Below are 19,460 nucleotides of genomic sequence, written 5' to 3' on the forward strand. Positions count from 1 at the left end.
ACGTAGTAGGAGAAAATCTTTAACATCTCGTTATAAACCTGCCGCACGGGCACGAAAAATTACATTGAGTACTTAATCCCTTACGTCTCAATTAGAGATGCGAAGCCCCGGAAATAAACCGGAATTTTTTTGGGGAAACAAAGTTTTTTTTCTGGGTTTTTCCTCGTCTCCGGAAAAATTGCCCCAAATTTCCAGGCGACAAAATTCAAAAATGTAAATTTTTGTGCCTTCGACGCGTTCCAACCCGCCAATAGTGCCTTAGGTGCCTCTAATCCGCCAACACCCACCAACTTAGAGCTCCGTCTGGCCGCTCTAAGCGATCGCCATCGCGTTCAAAGAATGTCGGACTTCTGGTCGGAGTGGACGGGTTGTTCTAATTACCTATCGCTGGGTAGACCGAAGTCTCATGGGATGCTCTGCTCTGCATTTATGCCTAGAGGGTGAACACTACTAAAGTTTCTAGCTCATTGTATGCTGTGACTTGGCCGGCAATGCTTCGACTCAACAATAACTCCGTTTGTTTCCACTTTTTCCAATTTTTGGAAAAAAACCCGAAAAAAAAAGTTTTTTTTTTTCGAGCAATTCAATATTTCCGGAAATTTTGCATCTCTAGTCTCAATGTCAATCGTGCGGTGCCAAACGGGCAGATTTAATGACATTCGTCTAAAGGACGGTTTCTGCTTAATGAGGTCACCACAACTAATTCGCCGATGAAATGCCTATTCTGACTCCCATTGTCTGCGCGGAGTAACAGTTTTATTCGTCCACGCACTTCGTATACCGTGCAGGACAAGAGTATTTCATAATTCGGCTCGATGCAACAGATGTTATAGTGGTTGTTTTGAATTGGGTGCCAGTTACCAAGTAGCTGTTACGTGACCGCGTTAGCATAAGGCGTGTTACAGCTTATCCGCAAGAATGTAAAGTTACTGTGTTCAGGATATTTAATATAACCAAGTAAACTTGTGTAGTACAAGTTCAATACAGTTCCAATATAATGTAGCACAAACTAATTACACAAAATGCTTACACAAGAGAAGTCATAAAGAAGTCATAAAGAAGTCATAAAGAAGTCACAAGAAGTAAAGTTACTATCGTTATACTTCAGAAAGTTACACGCACTTGCGACCTGTTTAATCAGCTTCGACAAGTCTTTAAACGGACATTAATTTTCGTTGACTTTTGAGCGGGCGGCATGGACATCGTAAGATTTAATACCATTACAAACTGACGTTTGGCGCGACCTTCGTGAATAATGCCATTCGGGATCGGAATGGCATTAGACGATAATATCCTTTGTTCTGCCCGTGTGGCACGCCCGTTCACAGTTCTGTTGCAGTTTCTCATTTACAGCGAAAAAAATAATAAAAATCTACTAGAGCAATCCATCTCTACGTACCTTCCAAACGGGAACGTTATGCATTCACAAAAAAAAAGAGAGCGAAATCCATTGTGTCCAACAAAAAGTGAGGTTATAAATCAATTCGTCCCCCAAGCGTCGCACGCGAGAATTTCCGCGAATCTGTCGGGCAGCGATAATTATTTCACGGACCACGGACGTCGCCATGAATTAAGAAAGGGGGAAAAATCGTATATACCAACGACGGCAGACGGCAACATTTATGTTGCCAGATGAGAGGGCGAGATTCTGTCAAGCATTCCGTGCAAAGTACATGTTGCGCGGCTGCTCATCAATCATGTAATCGTACTTGTTAGACATGTGAAAGGTGGCTGCACATTGTGTGATTCGCAAACAGAAGGATTTTTCTCTTTCGTTATTTATCTCTCTTCCTGGCGGTTGAAGAATTTATCATTCCGACTGGTATACGTGCGTACTTGCTGGTTGGCTGCTTCACTGTCGGTTCAAGGTTGCCATCGTTTTTGTGGTCTACGCGGCTACTGGATGTTGGTGCATGATTAATTGCTGCTTTTTTCTAGCAAGACTTCTTATCCCTTGAAGGATGTACGGAGAACAAACCGGACGCACAGGTAGTCAGATAAGACGCGAGAGAAGAATGGCGGCGGAAATGCCGAAATCAGATTTGATTTCGGTTCAGTTCTTGCGATGATTCATGCTGAACAATATCACGAAGTGCAGAAGTTATACTGACATGTATAGATGCAAAGAACAAATAATCCAGTAAGTAAGATAGTCTTCCAAGTAGCAACGCCGGATTAGAGCACACATTTCTTGATTGTCCTAAAAGTGCGGTGGCGATTACACCACGCTGGCGCAACTTCTCAACGAGTTGACCCTTGACAACTCGCTGGACTCCTTCGGATGGACAGGACACGCACAGATCCACCTAATCGCTCGCTCCGTTATCTGGGTTTGAACCCACTATCTTAGAACACTTTACCAAATGCGGAGACCGGCCCAACGTAAGGAGGCGGCTCTTGTACAACAAAAAAAAAATAATAATAAAAAACTTAAAAAAACGTATTTTCCATGCATATAACGACAAAGATTTTACAAGAATCAATCGCTACGATGACTCAGCAGAAGGGGGAGTCCGAGACAGTTTCGTGTGACCTCTAGTGTACGAAACCAAAATGGTTCAGATACCGCCGGAGACCCAACTCAGCAAGCTTTTAGAACTTATTTTCTGTTTGTGCCCCCGGTACCTCGACGAAAACACCTTCGAAATCATGCAGAAAGGCACCTCATTCTCATTCACAGACCAGCAGGCTAATCAGCACTTTTTTTGGACAACGTTCATATAACAACCTATACGGAGGAGAGAGGGCCATAAAAAAAAAAAAGTACGCGTATATAATTGAAAAAAAAAAGAAAAGAACGAAAGGACACAGAAGGCCGAACAAGCGGTTAATAATTTCGCTTCGAGATAAATGCGCGGCATACAGATAGCGTATTCTTTATCTTGACGTCTGGTGGACACGACAGTTGCGTTCCTCAGTAACGAGGCGACACATTTCCAGAAATAAAAAGAGAGAGAGAGAGAGAGAGAGGGAGAGAGAACATGTAAGGAATCCCCAAAAGAGTGCGTGGCGTCTGCTGTGAATAATTTATCCGAGAATTGGACCGGTATTATTGCATTCTTGCTGCAGGACGTACAGAATGTTGCATCGACCGCCAAAGTGTGTACATGTAAGATAGGATGGGGAAGTTATGAAAAATGTAAGCGCTTTGTCTCGAGAGCCCCAACGCGTTGTTCCCTCTGTGTGACATGAAATCAAATGTGATCGAGACAAATACGATGTGCCCAAAATGGGAACAACCGAATTAAGGGGTACGTACGTCGATTTAGCGCACTCTCTTTTGCTCCCTATATATATATATATATATATATATAAAAGTGAAATAATAAGACTTGGACTACAGATTACAGGAACGTTAACAAAAACTAATTTATTTAATGGGCAATTTAACGCATAGATAAAAAAAAGAGAAAGAAAAACATAAGAAAGAAGAAAAAAGAAACATATATATATATATATGTGTGTGTTTTTTTACTGCGATGCATGTAGTTACAAGTTTTTTTTTTTTTTGTAATATGATAACGAAAGTGGGATTGCATACTGTTTTTGTGACCTTCCTTTTCTCTTCTTTGTGTTTCTTTTTCATATTTTCCCCGATGAACACAGTTGTGGCTCATTCTTGCGTGTTTTCTTCTAAAAGAGTTCAAAACGGAGTAGTCTGCTAGAAGTAACTAGGTCGCGGAGCTACAACTGAAGCAAACTTAGCTGGAAAACAATAAGCAAATATATAAAAAACAAAACAAAAAAGAAAGTAAACGGAGCCGCTTGATGCGTTATCGCTGATCTGTCAACTGTCATATCGGATAATAAAAAGGGTGTATCAACACAAAGGTGTAAAAGGTGAGACAGTTCAAAATTGGCAGGCTACATTTCGTGCTGCTCTTAAGTTGACCACCCCACCACCACCACCACCATCCAATGTATGTGTGTGTGTGCTCTTAAGTTGAACCAGTCATGGGAAAGTTACTACCAAAAGTAACTAAGTATACCGCTACTCTATTTGAAATGTAACTGGTTACAGCTACAGTCACCGCATTAAAGTAACCTAGTTACTTTACTGTTACATTTAAATAAAGCCGAATAAATGTAAGTCTCAAAAAAGTTTTTAGCACTTGCACTGTCCAAGCATATATATAGTTATATACCGTGTTGTAAACAGAGAATTTCCCGTGGGCCAGCCTCAGGCTATCCCGACTATATGTACATGAGATGACGAAATTCGTAGATTTCCGGGTTGGGAAAAACGGCAGGGCATCCGAAGCACACCTGGGTAAATTACTTCTAAAATGTAATTAAATTACATTAATCATTATTGCAATTGAAATGTAATGAAATTACATTACAATTACTACGAAAAAGTAACGACATTACAAAGTCATTACTGCGAGTTAATCGTCACGATATTGAGGTTGTAGAAATTCATTGTCGGACAACACTAATTTGTGAAAACGAGACATATTTTATTCTGTGCCGATTGCGATATCGTCACCGTTCATAGTGGGCGTTGGAATTCTTTTAACTCGCCAGTCGGCAACTCTCTTTCTGCCAAGTGCCAACGCAGAACACACACTGGATTCTTTTGTAAAAGGTAGCGAGTAATGTCATTAAAATTACTGCCCAAATGTAATTAAATTACATTACAAATTGCATAATGTCAAAAGTAATTCATTAGTGTAATTTCATTACATTTGTAATTTATTTACAGTAACGACATTACTACCCAGGTATGATCTGAAGCCTAGACAAGGTGACCCCAAGAGGGCTGACGCGTGGGGAAAATATTGCAATACGTGAGTAACTCGGTTACAGTTACATTTTACAGTTACATTGACCAAAAGCAGTAATTAACCTACAGTTGCAAGTTGCTTGTAACGTACTTACTATACCCAAGACACGGAACAGACAACGCGTCATGTGTGGAAAAACCATCTTCCGCTGCAGTGGTGCAGCTGTTGTCGTGCGCTGGGAAGAAGAGAACGCGCACACCCCGTTGGTGTCCTCTTCCAACCCTTTCTACCACCCTCCTTACACCAACTCCTTCGCCCCCTATTCACACTTCCTTTCTTCGGTGTATGGGTGTCAGATATCACCCTGTATCACCCCCCCCCCTCACACACACACACACAGACACACTATTGTTTGTTTATAAACTCCCGTCCCACAATGTCTCTCAACGGAACTCATCAGAATGAAGTGCACATTCACACTTCGCTTGCGAACGAAAGAAAAGGTGAATATGAATAACGTGAATAAGAATAACAGTGCCCGTGTTTGGTTCCGCACTGACAGCGAACGAGGGTTGAAAGCGAAGTACTTTCATTCTCTGTATTTATTTCTTGCCTATACAGTTATTTCTCCGTTTTGGGGGTTTTTCTTACATGCCAGAACACACAGAGCAGTTCCTCGCGGTTCAATTCCCACTGCCTGATTATGCGTCACATATGGCCCGATTATGCGTCACATTACAAGCATGACGCACAGTACGGGAGCCATCCTACAGCACATACGGCGGGGAAATGTCGCAGAATTAACATGCAGGAATTTGCATTACTAGTAACCTACCTTTAGATATTTCTTTCCACCAGCGGCATTGATGAAGCGCCTCTTTGGTTACTAGCTGAAGACTTATGCTGAAGACTTATGCTGCAGACTTACGCTGAAGACTTACGCTGAAGACTCGGAGGTGCTGGGCTCGAATCCCACCATTGGCTAGCTGTCTAGAGATGCGAAGCCCCGAAAAAAACCCGGAAATTTTTGAAAAAAAAGTTTTCTTTTTCGTTTTTTTTTTCTCGTCTCCGGAAAAATAGTCCAAAATTTCCAGGCGACAAAATTGAAAAATGTAAATTTTCGTGCCTTCGATGCGTTCCAACCCGCCAACAGTGCCTTAGGTACCTCTAATCCGCCAACAACCAACAACATAGAGCTCCGTCTGGCTGCTCCGAGCGATCGCCATCGCGTTCACGTAATGTCGGAGTTCTGGTCGGAGTGGACGGGTTGTTCTAATTACCTATCGCTGAGTAGACAGCAGTCTGATGGGATGCTCTGCTCTGCATTTATGGCTAGAGGGTGAACACTACTAAAGTTTCTACCTCATTGTATGCTGTGGTTTGGCCGGCAATGCTTCGACTCAGCAGTAAACACGTTTGTTTCCATTTTCCCCAATTTTTCGGGGAAAAAAAAACACCCGAAAGAAACAGTTTTTTTTTTCGAGCGATTCAAAATTTCCGGAAATTTTGCATCTCTAATGCTGTCTAAGATATTCCCTGTCTTCCCAACAGAAGTTCCAGACGGATGTTTTTGCATCCAATCCCCCCCCCCCCTGTTCCCCCTGAAGTCACCCCAAGACGCATAATCACTGGTAGATACAATTGTGTCGCGGTGGCAACACAGACTGGAAGCATTCTACTAAAAGCGCTAAAAACACGACAACCAGGACACCAACACCTTATATCAACATGCTGAAATGCGTTTTAGTGACAGACTGAAAGAATATATACCTTTCTACCGGCATCGCGTTGTGTTGTTTTGTGCTGATTACAACTAACAAATCTGTAAGTAGTCACCAATGTGGTTGTGCATATTGACTGTATATATCAGCACCTACAGATACCTACATACCTTATGAGTATCTAATCTTGTAGCTATATGTACATAAGTTTGTATAGTGTATAGCTTTGTGTCCCAGCAGCGCAACCAGACAATCGGCGATGTTAATAAATTTTCTTATAACAACAAACGGTTATAGTATTTAGGAAAGGTTATACGTTAGCGCTGTAGCAATCATGGGTGGGTTGCTAAAGAAAGTGACTAAGTTACAGTTAGTCTGCAAAAATCTCTTTTCGAAATGTAACTATAGTTACAGCTACATGCAGTTACCACGTTAAAGTAACTTAGTTACTTTACAGTTACATTTTAAGAAAATAAAGCCGAATATATATGTAACTCTAAAAAATGTGTTCAACTGTCGAATCATATAGTTATACCATGTTATAAAGAGAGGATTTTCCATGGTCCCTATAACAGCACGGTGTGGGTTATAGTCTGAGGTCGTCGTGCATGACTGCGTATTAGATTACAAAATTCGTGGAATTCCTGGTTGGGAAAAACGGTAGGGTATTTGAAACCTCGACAAAACGATGCTCGAGAACTGACGTGTGAAAAACATTACAATACCCGTGAGTAACTTTGTTACAGTTACATTTTACAGTTGTACGAGGTACGCATACAGTTACAAGATACTTTTGCAGAAGAGTATCGAGTTACAGTTACTCAAGACTATAGCTACCAAAGGAACGGTACAGACAGCAATACCCTGACCGACATAATATGTTCTTGGCTGTGAGCATGAGTCACTGTCGCAGTTACTTGCAATCTCCAAAACCCAAAATCATTTGCATTTCCGTTTAAGCTTTGATGATAGCGCAAAGAGGGACCGCTATCACTGCCGCGCTTGTCGGTGATATAGCGGACCATCCGTTTGATCCGCCTTCAATAAATTTGACACACTCAACCGGATATACAAATCATTTCACACCGTAGTTGTACTTCGCCGCCTCCTTGGATTATTCCGCGCGCGCGGCGAAGCCTCATTTTCGACAACACCGCCGCGGCAGCGGCGTGAATATATGAAAGCGGGATATTCTACCGCTGAGAGAGATTCCTTGGTCACCGCGTATGGAACCTGCACCCGTACGACGCGCAAATATGCATGGAGCCCACGCCTGGTGGCGGGTTCGCCGAAAGCAGAAATTACGTGTCGTATTTCTATGAATACTTAGTATGCACATGCATATCAGGGCGTGGTTTGTGCTCCAGATGTCTCTTTTATTACAATTTTTTTCATAACGGCAGCTGCAAAAATTGGCATATCATTTATGAGGTCATCACGAGTTTGGTGATACCCGGAATATATTACTTTTTCTAATGTCTTTTTTTTTTTTTTCTTGTACAGCGTTGATTGTGTCAGCGGGATATGGCGTTGACGACAACATTCAAAACATTTCTCGTCGGAAAATACGGCTGCAGAGGTTGTAGATTTTCAAAGTTAGGAGAAATCTAACGTTTGTCTTGCGTAATGTATATAGGTAACAATAGTTAAGTGTGACAAACGTTGACGCCCATTCTCGGTGCGGATACAGTACAATTTTTTAATCTTGTGAAGGAGCTTTTGTTTAGAAACACGTTAAACTAAAAATAACAATAAAAAATAAAAAAAATAAACACCTATAGCGTGTGTGTGATGAAGAACACTGTGTATAAGATACAAAGAAGAAAAATGTCAGCGGAAGAGCGCGTTGAAATCCGCGCGTTAGCACGTCGTTACTTTCTTTTTTTTTTACGCCCAATTTAACCTGTGTTATGGGATAGCATATTTACAACGAGTATAGGCGAATTATGATCGCATTAACGGTAAGTTGTAATTGATGATAATAGATCTGTATAATGTACTATATTGCAGAGTAAGTGTTTTAGAAGAAAGTGAAATGGTGCATCGTGCGACAAACCACAACAACTTTATCTGAATGGTGCATGATGATTGGAAGTTTCATCACCAGGGGCGATACTCTACTCCATTGGTGGCGCTAGTGTAATGAAATGGAATAATGAGTCGCCTGACAGCGAGGACCCAAGTCCTACGGCGTCCAAAAATTGTACAAGTGATTTTACGGCATCGTTGGTGGACTGGATTTGGCCATGGATTGGATTGGATTGGATTGGCCAAGCAATTCTGATATTGTGAGAGGGCGAGAATCCAGCTGACTTATAGCGAATTCAGCTGGTCGTTTTCGTGCAGAAAAAGTTGCTGCAAAAGTTGCAGAAAAAGTGGCTCGAGCGTGCATGTTCTCCTGCTCGTTTCAGGGCAACACGCGACATGTTCCGCTGGTCGTTCGCGTACAGCCTGCGCTCGCGACCACTGAATCCGTACAGGTTATAGGTAGAGCCTCAAGTTTTCGGGAAATATTTTTTTCCAAATTCGGGAGGTAAAAATCGGGGGAATAAAAATGTGCTCTAAATTCATGTGAACTCGGGTCGAAAAGCTTCCAATATGTTAAATTTAGGGAGAAATCGGACTCTATTACTCTAACGAACTGCACTGGTTTGTTACAAACAGTGATGTAATTCGTGTTTCCTGCTATACAAGCTAGTGTGCATTGCTACAGACAATTCAGTGAGGGCAATTTGCTGGGTAAAAATCGGGTTTCACCCTAAAAAGGCAACTTTTAATTCGGGGTGCAAATTCGGGGACGAATCGGGTTACACCCTAAAACTTCAGGCTCTAGTTATAGGCCACACCGAGAATATCGGCGGTGTGGACCGGAACGCGAGCTCTCAAGTTCCGCTTTCCGCTGCTTCTCGCTCTCCTTTCCATGGTTTACACATGCTCAACTTGGCCGCCATGGAACCGGCAGACCTACTGCAGATGTTGGATGCTTTGGATGAGTCAAGTTCGTCAAGTTCAGACAGCTTAAGCAGTACCAGTAGTTACCTCGCTTTATGCTGAGGTGTTCGGCAGATTTTCTTTTGTCCACAGGCGAAGAGACCGAAGCTGGAGACAGTGGCGTATCTAGGGTGTGGCAGGTGTGGACAGGTGCCATGGGCGCCAGGTGAACAGGGGCGCCATTATGTGGTCGGGTGTGAATGTGCCAGGTCGGGCACTCAACCTGGCACATTCATAAATGATCTAAAGCACCCGCCATTAGAGGGGTTATAGCGTGAAACCTAGTGCGGACCACACGAAAACGCATCCCCAAGGACATCATGTTAACCATGTTGCCATGGGCGCAGGTAGCTCTAGATACGCCACTGGCTGGAGAGCTCTGCGTCGTGGACACTGCTTCGCTTTACTCGGACGATGATGGGCTCGAATTCGGGCTCGGATGGTATGAATGTGGATTCTGGCATTGTCGCGTATCTTATGTTTAAAGTGGTTATTAAGGTGGTTGTCCTGCGGCCGCCATTCGTACATCAGCTGCATCAGTTGCGTGAGTTTTTGGTTAACACTGACACTGTTTAGCACGATCTGCTGGGCGGATCGGTGTAAGCAGCACTGGCGCAGTTTTCCTGCACGGGCTCTACACCGGCGCACTACGCTGGCCTGCACTCGAACGACCAGATGAATTCGCTATATTAGAGACACTGAAAGTGTGGTCCTGAAAGTTTGGTAGTGCAGCCTATGGAGAACGCCCGGCCATTTGACCTTGTAAGGCTCCTGGGTCCTCAGCCATGCAGTCATCAAGCGGCTGCACTGAAAGCGCTCCTACGTTTCCTTGAAGAAATGCATCTGATTGACATTTTGTGACAGATTCTGGTCCCCTGTTCATGACAAGTGTTTTCCCCTGACTACTGGGTTTCCCCCCCCCTTTTTTTTAAAAATCTATTTCAACTAACTGCGTCTAAGTGGCCTGGGGTAGCTAGAGTCACTTATTCAGTGACTCTAGGGGTAGCCAGTCTGACTTTGTCGTGACTTAAATCCCCCGTTTTTTTTTCTTTTTTCTCACATCACATAGATCTTCCAGTGCGATAAATAAACATGTATTCCACTGGAAATTGAAAAATAGATAAATAAACCAAGCAACAAGGATACAACAACACAGACCATGCTTCGACAGGCAGCGAATATGCCATGTTCTCATATCGTAATTATGATGGTAACGATAAAACAAGATATAAAAAAAAGTACCTTTCCATTTCCTGCGGATTATGCTTTCTTTGGTGACTCCATCAATATAACTCCCGACTGCCAGGCATTCAACCTGCTTTCGTTTGCAGCCTTCAACCACACGTAGTTTTTGGCACAGGCCATGCTATTATTCAACGAGACAATAATCACCACCACTAATCATCATCACCGCCATCGTCATCATCTTCATTGCCATCATCATTCGAAGAGTTTTCCACCCAAGTAACTGGTGCAAGTGATGTGCAGATGCGGGCCTCACAATAGTGAAGCCAAAATCTCAATTTTATTTTTTCCCTTAAAATGAAATGAAATCAATCCATAACTACAATAAAAACATGTGCTACGCAACCTGTTCATGAAATTAGGTCGACACTATTTCTTGACACCTGGATCCGATGAATGTGAAAGAAGCCTGCCGTGGCATATGTCGATACCTGGCACCCAAACGCGCGGAAAATCCCCGAAGAAAGGTATCATTCCGCGTCAAGAGCACCTCATAAACTCGCACGATCATAGCAGCAAAACAACCCTGAAGTAAGCTGCACCGTTCAATTATCCCCAAGGAGGGATTCGCACCTTTTCAGGAAACTCCAACACTAAGCACGGACCCCCCCTTCTCATATAGCACTACATACAGTGTTGCAGTCCTCGCACAATAGTCCAAAGCATCGCGCGGCTTACAACCTTTTCTTGCGGACTTAGATTCACACCTACCCTGCTTATTCATGTATCGAGTGTTCCTTTGCGCTGGCCGAAACAAATATCGGGAAAAAATCTCCCGGAAAAAGGGAACAACACCAACATACAGCCCAAACCTAGTAGGTGGGAACATGGTCGCAGATAAAGAATTAGAATAACAAAGGTTCGCGAGAGAAATTCGACCCTCTCCCGGCATGTAGTATTCCGATACTGGAGCATTGTGGTGGAGTCCGAGACCGCGGACAAGCGGGGGATTTCTTGGCGAGAGGTACCCTCCTCCCTCCCTTCTTCCCTCCTGATATGCATTGTTGTAGATATAGGGATTAGCTCGGAGAGAGGGGGGCGAAGCGATCAAAGAAGGCAGTTACAATAGACGGCGGGGTCCAAAATAGGAACAGGGATTACTTTAGCTTCGGTTGGTTAGGTTGCAGACCGATGGCTAGAGCTAGAGGAACTTACGCGAGCAGTGCTGAACGCCGCGTGAGTCCCTCAACAGAGGGGGCCACCGTACGACAGTGAGAGGAGAAGAAACGAAAAAAAGAAAAAAAACGAAACGACACAAAGACGAGTGACACTTCTTTCGGTTTTCGTTTTTGCGCCCCAATGCGCGGGAGATCTTCAACCACCCCTCCCGCAGGGACGAACCCCGAAGCACGTGAGGGTGGGGAGAGTGCTTTCTGGCGTCTTTGCCAGAACCAATCGCAAAGAGAGAAAAGGGGAAGGCGACCCTAGCGGTAAGGGGCAACAACAATGTAAAAGGGAGAGGAGTGAAAGAGCCGGTCGCTCTTTTTTTTACGGCTTCCCCCTCGCCACATTCCCGGAGCGAGTTCTTCGGCGAGCGTGTCGTCTGCGCCGGTTAGTGTGTTCGCAGACGACGGTGCGAGTGGACGTGTATCTGAACCGTTTCTGCGTCTGCTTTGCCGCCCCGTCCCCCGCCTGCAGGATTAAGCGCCGACTTTATGAATGTTGCGGGGCTGGACCGGCGCCTTTTCAGCATCTGAGGATTGAATGCTGTTTGGACGTTTCTCGAGTCTAATCCTCGTTGATCGAGTGTTGTCGTCTGCTACGATTCACGGATACGTAGCAGAAACGGCAGCGGCTGGACGTAAATCCGCCTTTTGTGTTTTCGGTGCTTGTTGGGCCATCTGGTGATTTCGGTGATTCGACGGGATGCACTCTGTTCGGCGTGAGTGTGTTTGTGCGCGATCGAAGGGATCTGAACTCGTTTGTCATGGAGTTTTACGCAGCATGTTGTGAGGTAAGGTTGCTAACTCAAGTTCTCGACGTTCTCCGTCGAAAGCTTTCCGAATCGTTTTGGACTGTGCCGGATATGTGTGCGGCTCTTATGATATGTGCATGGCAGTGGAGGCATTAAGTCTGCTTCTTTCGTTGTCCTCTTGTTTCGAAAATCACTGCGATCGTTTATTCTACGCAGCCGACATGTCAAAACCATGCGGAAATCTATTGCAGTTCGTGTGCAAGACTTGCGAGAGTGGATTCGTGTCTTCGCCAAGTTGATAGTCAGTGTTTATAGTAGGCTTTGAGTTCATGCTATCGCTGCTGCAAAGGATAAAACGTAAACACGACATGGAAGAAAAGAGTTTCGCAATATCCATAGCGTAGCCTGGGGTACCTCGGGTATTTAATATTTCGGGATGGGTTCCTCGGGATCTTCCCACGAAGAAGAGAATTTTACCCTCGTCTTCCCTCTTCCAAATGCACCACCAAAGGTACGATTTCTAGGGAGGGGGGGGGAGGTTGAAGTTCCGAAACTCATTATAACTATTGCTGAAGCAGTGTCTGTTGACAGACTTCAACCACTGCACTCAAAACGGAATCAACTGGCTTCCGACATTTCAAGTTTAACAACACGTAACAGAAACAGTCTCACCTAACCCGTATCACCCTTACAATCAGTACGATTTACCGGAACTGGGGTTGTCCCATCAAAAATTGTCGAAGGGCAACGCGGTATAAATCAGGAGCAGATGCGTTAAATCCGCCATTTGGCCTCCAAGTCACGTACGCCATTCGAATGCCTAAGGAGGGGGAGTCGCGGGCTTAATCGCCTTTTTTGCCGTTGCCGAATGCGTGCATTCTGTGGGAACATTGGCAGGCACAAAAGCTGCTTGGGTGGGGGGGATTCGGGACGACGCCAAGCGACTGTTCTGGTCTAATTTTCCTGCCATTTAGTTGAAACCCTACAGCAATAAGTCTAATCTCCGGCAGAGGACATATAGCACGTTGGCTATACGTGAGAGTTTCGGGGTTAAATATCACGTACGAATACGGGGGTGGGCGCAAAATGTGTGTGTTTAAATTTATTTTCCTTCTCATCCATTCATTTAATCGATGATTAAGGGAGGATGCGTGCATTCGAGCGTTATTTAGTTAAAGTAGCCCCAGGGAAGTGAAATATCAATAATCCCAAAAAATATGTTTTCGTGGCGTTTGTTCAGAAGTTCAGCATGTCATCGCAATGACTTCTGCATTCAGTTCATGCCCATGCTAAGAAATGTGCGCCAATTAATGTATACGTCCAAAATTCTTTTGAGTGCTCCGGAACTCCGAGTGTTTAAGTGTCCTTCCCATTCGCTAAGTCATTCTTCAGAGTTGAAAGACCCCTCGGATATAGCGGTTATCGGTTTAGGCACATAATCTGCAAGCGGCGTCAACGATGAGTGTGCTATAGACTTTCGCTATCGCTTGCCCTCTGTACAGCACAGGACATGTTCCGTATTTTGAAGTAGTGGAGCCGTCGAGATCATAAAACTTGTTTCCTCGGGGACATTATCTTCGGTACCACAGTTGCTCTAATCAGTATGAGGTATCATAAAAGAGGCATTATTGCGGTTTCGTTGGTGGCCCAGCTCTGTTGTTCTGGATGCGCAGTTGGCCCCTTTGGAAGGGTTTTCTAGCGCAGGACGACCGCAAAAGTCGCGAATAACACAGACAGTTTTAAGAGCAGCCATTGGCCAGCCGTTAGTGTACCTTACTGTTGTCTCGCAAAAAGCACATTCCCCCAGGGCGTCAGTCATGACGTTGCAAACATCTGTGAGCCCTATCGCCATCATCATCACCACCACCGTCTCGCAAAAAAAAAGAAAAAAGAAAAAAAGAAGAGCTAAGTACGGACTCCAATCTGCTTATAAATTACAACTAAGCAGGAAAGCGTGCCGAATATTTAATAGGCTGGCAGAGTTCGTTATAAAAGAACTAAACGTCTAACAAAGAATCATGGCCAGATTTAAAAAAAAGAAAGAAGAGAGGTAATAGTTAACAAGCAACGAAGACTGGCTATACTATATAACGAGGGATTTATTATTAATTTTTAAAGCGCAGCAGACCCACTCTATTAACTTTCTCCGTTTATCTTCATTACGTTTTTCGATAGTCTGATATGTAGGATTCCGCGCTTTCGATTTTTGTTTTAGGGTGGATCCAGCGTATGCTTTTCAATGTCCATTTATTTTCGTGAAATCTGCATTTTTCTGTGATTTTTTCTGGCGCGTACATGGTTTACCATGCAGCTATCGGCGGATATAAATCGCCGCGTAATTTCAGAATTGTGCGTCTCAGCGCAACCTGAAAACAAACAAACCAATAGAAAATTACCCCCGTGAGACATCGCAAAAGGAACAATTTACTGCTCCTCAGCGAAGCGGTGATACCTAAATCGTGAAAGGAGAGCTCGTTTTTTTTTTGTTGTTAAATTTAACGTGTGCTGCGATTAATCGCCCTAATCTTACCTCGGACATTCATGTGTATTCGGTGTTTTTCGGTTAAAACCGAAAACGCAGAACCCCACTTATACATGGTGGTACAAGGTAGACGGCTGTATCCTTCCTTCGTCGTCCTTCTCTCCCCTCCTCCTCTTCTGACATCCTATACACTCTATTGTTCAGTTGACTGTTGATATCGCAATGACGGACAACTGCAGAAGCCGACTCTCTACACAGCACGTATCTGTAATAACTTAACCTTTTCTTGTAAGGTCCTCATGCAGTGTCTCTTGCGTCTTGTGAACACGTTCAGAAGCAGTATACAGAAACAGGAGATACAGCTCTTTGCACTCGCGACTTTGACACACTACGATAACACCTATCCGAGTTGCGTAGTATATGTACAGGCAACTGCAAAACAGGCGCCAGAGAGAACGGCGAATAATCAAACCCGCGAAAATCCAGGGCAAACTGCATTACCGTCTGGTGTCGCTGGAGTCACTGGATGAGGAGTGACATATCTTTATGCCTCTGTGAGTCATATCTCCTTCAAGATAGCTGGAGCATTGAACTAAGGGTTAAATTTTGCGCGGTATAAACTTGTAAATGAGTATTTAACGAAATGTAGCATTGAAAACAAGGCTCAATTACTTTCTGCTTCGCTGGGGGAACATCTTCATGCAGCGCTTATCCCTACATAATGAAGCTCCACTGTCCTTCATGAGGGGTACGATGTTTTAAGGGACATCGGCTGTTTTTACGACGGGTGATTTTCACAGTTTAAACGACTTTTTGACCATCTTGCAAACACTTTTAAGCCAATTTACTCAGCATTTTTAGCATGATCGTTCTATACCTTTAAGACAGCTTTCATTTGCCCCCCCCCCTTTTTTTTTTCTTCAGTGCTGTACAGCTGCGGTTGATTTGGCGATATAAAGGTCATATCGTCACCATAATAACGCGATATTAAGACACGCAAAGCAGAATACTTTCCTCCGGTTTCCTGTGTTTCCATTCTGTCGATTCGTGGCACTTACGCATCCATTGATGCCTTCTCCACCGGGACGCGTCGTCAATAATAGTACCAATCCCAACAATACTATTACCCAGGCTATTTCAATTCACAAACAAAATCGCTTAGAAACCATACGGAGCAAGCTTCAGGAATTTTCACTGAACGTATATACGACTATATATACCTCGACCCAATCCTCGAAGCACCATGCAGGACCAAGAAAGACAACAAAAAAAGCTTGCAGGATATATTTCAGCGAGCCATTTCGTTTCGTGCGTGCTCGGTGTATATTCCGACGGTCATTACGGACCTGAGCATGCTTACATTGCAAAAGCCACTCCTGGACCTGTAATTCACCTTGGGAGAAAAAGAAACCTCGTCGTGATCTAGCCGATCGTGACTGGGCCGATGGTCGGCCAGCTAGGCTGAGTTCATGAGACCGAGTAATAACTTGCAAATAGGCGTATCTTCAGCCTCTGTCATGGTAGAAGGAGATTATAGTTTGCAGGGAAGGCTTTTGACTTTTTCTTTTCACTTCGTGTCTGGTGACGGTAGACCACGGTCTTTGTAGGAAAAGAGAGGGAGGGTTGGCGTGGGTGAGGGCCAGGTAATGAAGATGGTGTTCTTTTTTGAGGATGTGTGAATGGCATGTGGTGATTGCGAGGTCGTGGAGGTTGAGTGAAGGACACGTTGGATGGAGGCAGGATTTTACGCGCGGTGTTGGAATGGATGTGGAGGAATTTTGAAGGAAGGAAGGAAGGAAGACAGCGCAGAAACTATAGATATACCGTATTCTGCCCTGCATGACACACGCGTGAGGTCCGGGTTTTTCACTGGGTTTTCCTCAGACGCTGCGATATAGGTCGCGAAGATGCAAGATAAGTGACCATGACGCATACACGCTCCACCCCGAGCGACATTACGCCACATCGTCCTTGCCACCAGCCAACATGGCACTGAAAACTTCGATGGGCATCGCATATAGCACTTCCTCGGCATCCGTCGCTGCGCTTGCACTTGCAGTCGAAGTTGCAGCTCTGTAGTTGTAGCCAGGTATTTTACAATATACGATATATTTATGCTCTATGTTGTGCACCAGCGAAATTCGTTCTAACTTATCTAACATGGTGAGGCTTTACTGCGCACTTCTGTATACAAAGTAGTGTGTTTTAGGACAGCGTACAGGAAATATAGGCACGTAATTGGTAGGGGGTGGGGGTCTACTTAATCTCATCTATCAGTCTAACTAATCTATGGCGTGGAACGCTGTGTCTTGTAAGGGTACTGTGTCCCTGATTATTCTTTAACCTTCCTTTGCAGCGTTAATGAAGAAGAAGAAGATACCCTTATGGATTACCTGAATACATCGTCGTTGATTGCATATGGAGGGTACTTGTCATAGTAAGTACTGCCTTACTGTAGTTACTATAAAGTAATACGCTACAAGTTACTATAAAGTACTACGTCGCACCGTTCTCTGTATAAAGCAGCGGTGCTGAAAGCACGCGGGCATATACTGGGAAACCGACCTCAAAGAAGTCTTTTCCTGCAAGGCGCTGGCAAGAATTTTTGCAGCGAGATTTTAATTACTTCGGCGTCCACAAAGCGAGGTCGCAACTCACAGCATTACCGCAACCAATTCATTCTTGAAACTCCCAAAACGACCGTTACCATAAAAAGAAACAATGACCGCACAGTGAAACTGCCGCGTTAAAAGCCATTCCCTACACCACCATTCCACAGGAACGATACGCAGAAACAGCGTCATTGTTTAAAAAAAAAGTTCACTCACGGCATCCACTGTTCAGTTGGCCGCACGAGGGCGAATTTTTCGAGAGAGAACGGTGGGCGGGAAAAATTTGAGTTACAACCCTCATACCATGACTTCTCCCCCCCCCCCCCCCCCCCTGTCATAAAGTGGGACTCCCGACCTCTTGTAAACTGATATTGGTTCGGAGCTGAATTTTATGGCATCGGACTTTTTATTACCCCGGGTCTCGTATTTATTGTCCGTGTTTGCGTTATCGTCGATGACCATCGCCTCCATGTTCTTGCTATCAGTGGGCGATGAGAACCGGCTGGTGACTGGCTGGAGTTGGATTGGATATACGTGTGGTGTATAGAGGTGACGTCTTGTGCGTGCCGCCTTGTGGTGAAGGTCGGCAGATGGCTGCGTAGCTGATGATGATGATGATGGCGATGTTGTTTGGAATGGTAGCGGGACCGGGCTGTGCGGATTAGGCGTCGACCTCTTTTGGGATTAGGGCGCAGTAATAATTGAATTGAAATGAAATTTATTTTATCTTTTATAATATTTTAATATTTATAAGGTTGAAGTTCAAAGTTGTCTGTCTAGTCGGTTGCCGATTAAACTAGACATAAAAAGAAAAGAAAAGAAAGATACGGGGATCTAGCAGGTTTCGAAGCGATACAATTTCAGTCAGTGACGTCGGAAACGGTTATTCTTTGGAAGTATTTGTAATTTTGGAAAGAGCTGTCACCACAACCCCTTAATGCCAGTTCCTGAAAAATGCTTACCCAAATTTCTTTGCGATATTGATACATATTGCAAGAAAAAAACAAGCAAACAAAAACATAGCTCACCGCATGACCGATCATTCTGTGAAAGAAAAAGTGCCATCAATGCCAACTAATTTATTTGAGATCGTATTAATTTTGCCCATCCGACGGTTGTTTCAACATGCTCTAAAATTTCAGTAGAAGTAAGAATGAATTCCAGAGACTCGCATCTCAACTCAAATTTGCTCGCCTTAAAAAAAAAAAAAGTTTCATTCTACCATGGTTTCGATACATAAATAAAACTCGATCTTGATCATTACATCCTACAACATTCCTCCTCCCCCGGAACACAACTCTAACACAAAAGGAAGACAAGGGGTAATCCAGGGGTGCGCGGAAGACAAACTTTCTTTCAGGACAGGCACACAAAATAGAATCGAGCAACGCCTGGGTCATCTCTTCTTCGCTGTCATTTTCGGTTCCGAGCTTTGATGACGTCACCATGCGTCATTTATAGGCTGAGGAGGAGGAGGAGGAGTGTCGTTGGGAGGAACCCGAGAGGTCTGCCTGCCTGATTAGGCGGCATGTTTCTCGGGAAGGGAAAGATGGTGGAGAGGAGGAAAGGGTGAAGTGGAAGACCGAGCGGAATCCGCTTGGGGGGAGGATAGCTGCGTCCATGGGCCGACTTCAGGGGAACTGTGCCGGCATACGCCTATTACACATCTGAGGGAAACCCAGGAAAAACCCCAGACGGCACAGCCGGCCCGCGGATTCGAACCGCGGACCTCCCAGTCTCCAAGCGCACGCGTTACCGCTGCGCCAC

General features: G+C 44.4%; 1 protein-coding gene across 5 annotated transcripts in view; it reads left to right on the plus strand.

The window, feature by feature from the left end:
- Positions 1 to 19,460, plus strand: part of LOC135387836 (toll-like receptor Tollo) — a 144,403-nt gene that overhangs the window by 83,867 nt on the left and 41,076 nt on the right. Inside the window, exons 3-4 of one of the 5 annotated variants that reach the window (XM_064616993.1) lie at positions 4,706 to 4,790; positions 17,438 to 17,518. The exons of 1 other annotated variant lie outside the window; for it this stretch is intronic. The gene's annotated coding sequence lies outside the window, so the exon portion shown is untranslated. Of the gene's footprint in view, positions 1 to 4,705; positions 4,791 to 12,233; positions 12,639 to 17,437; positions 17,519 to 19,460 lie in introns of those variants that run through there. 3 more of the 5 variants (XM_064616992.1, XM_064616991.1, XM_064616995.1) reach the window with 3 other exon arrangements.

This window comes from Ornithodoros turicata, chromosome 3, assembly GCF_037126465.1.
Source record: "Ornithodoros turicata isolate Travis chromosome 3, ASM3712646v1, whole genome shotgun sequence".
NCBI classification, from domain to species: domain Eukaryota; kingdom Metazoa; phylum Arthropoda; class Arachnida; order Ixodida; family Argasidae; genus Ornithodoros; species Ornithodoros turicata.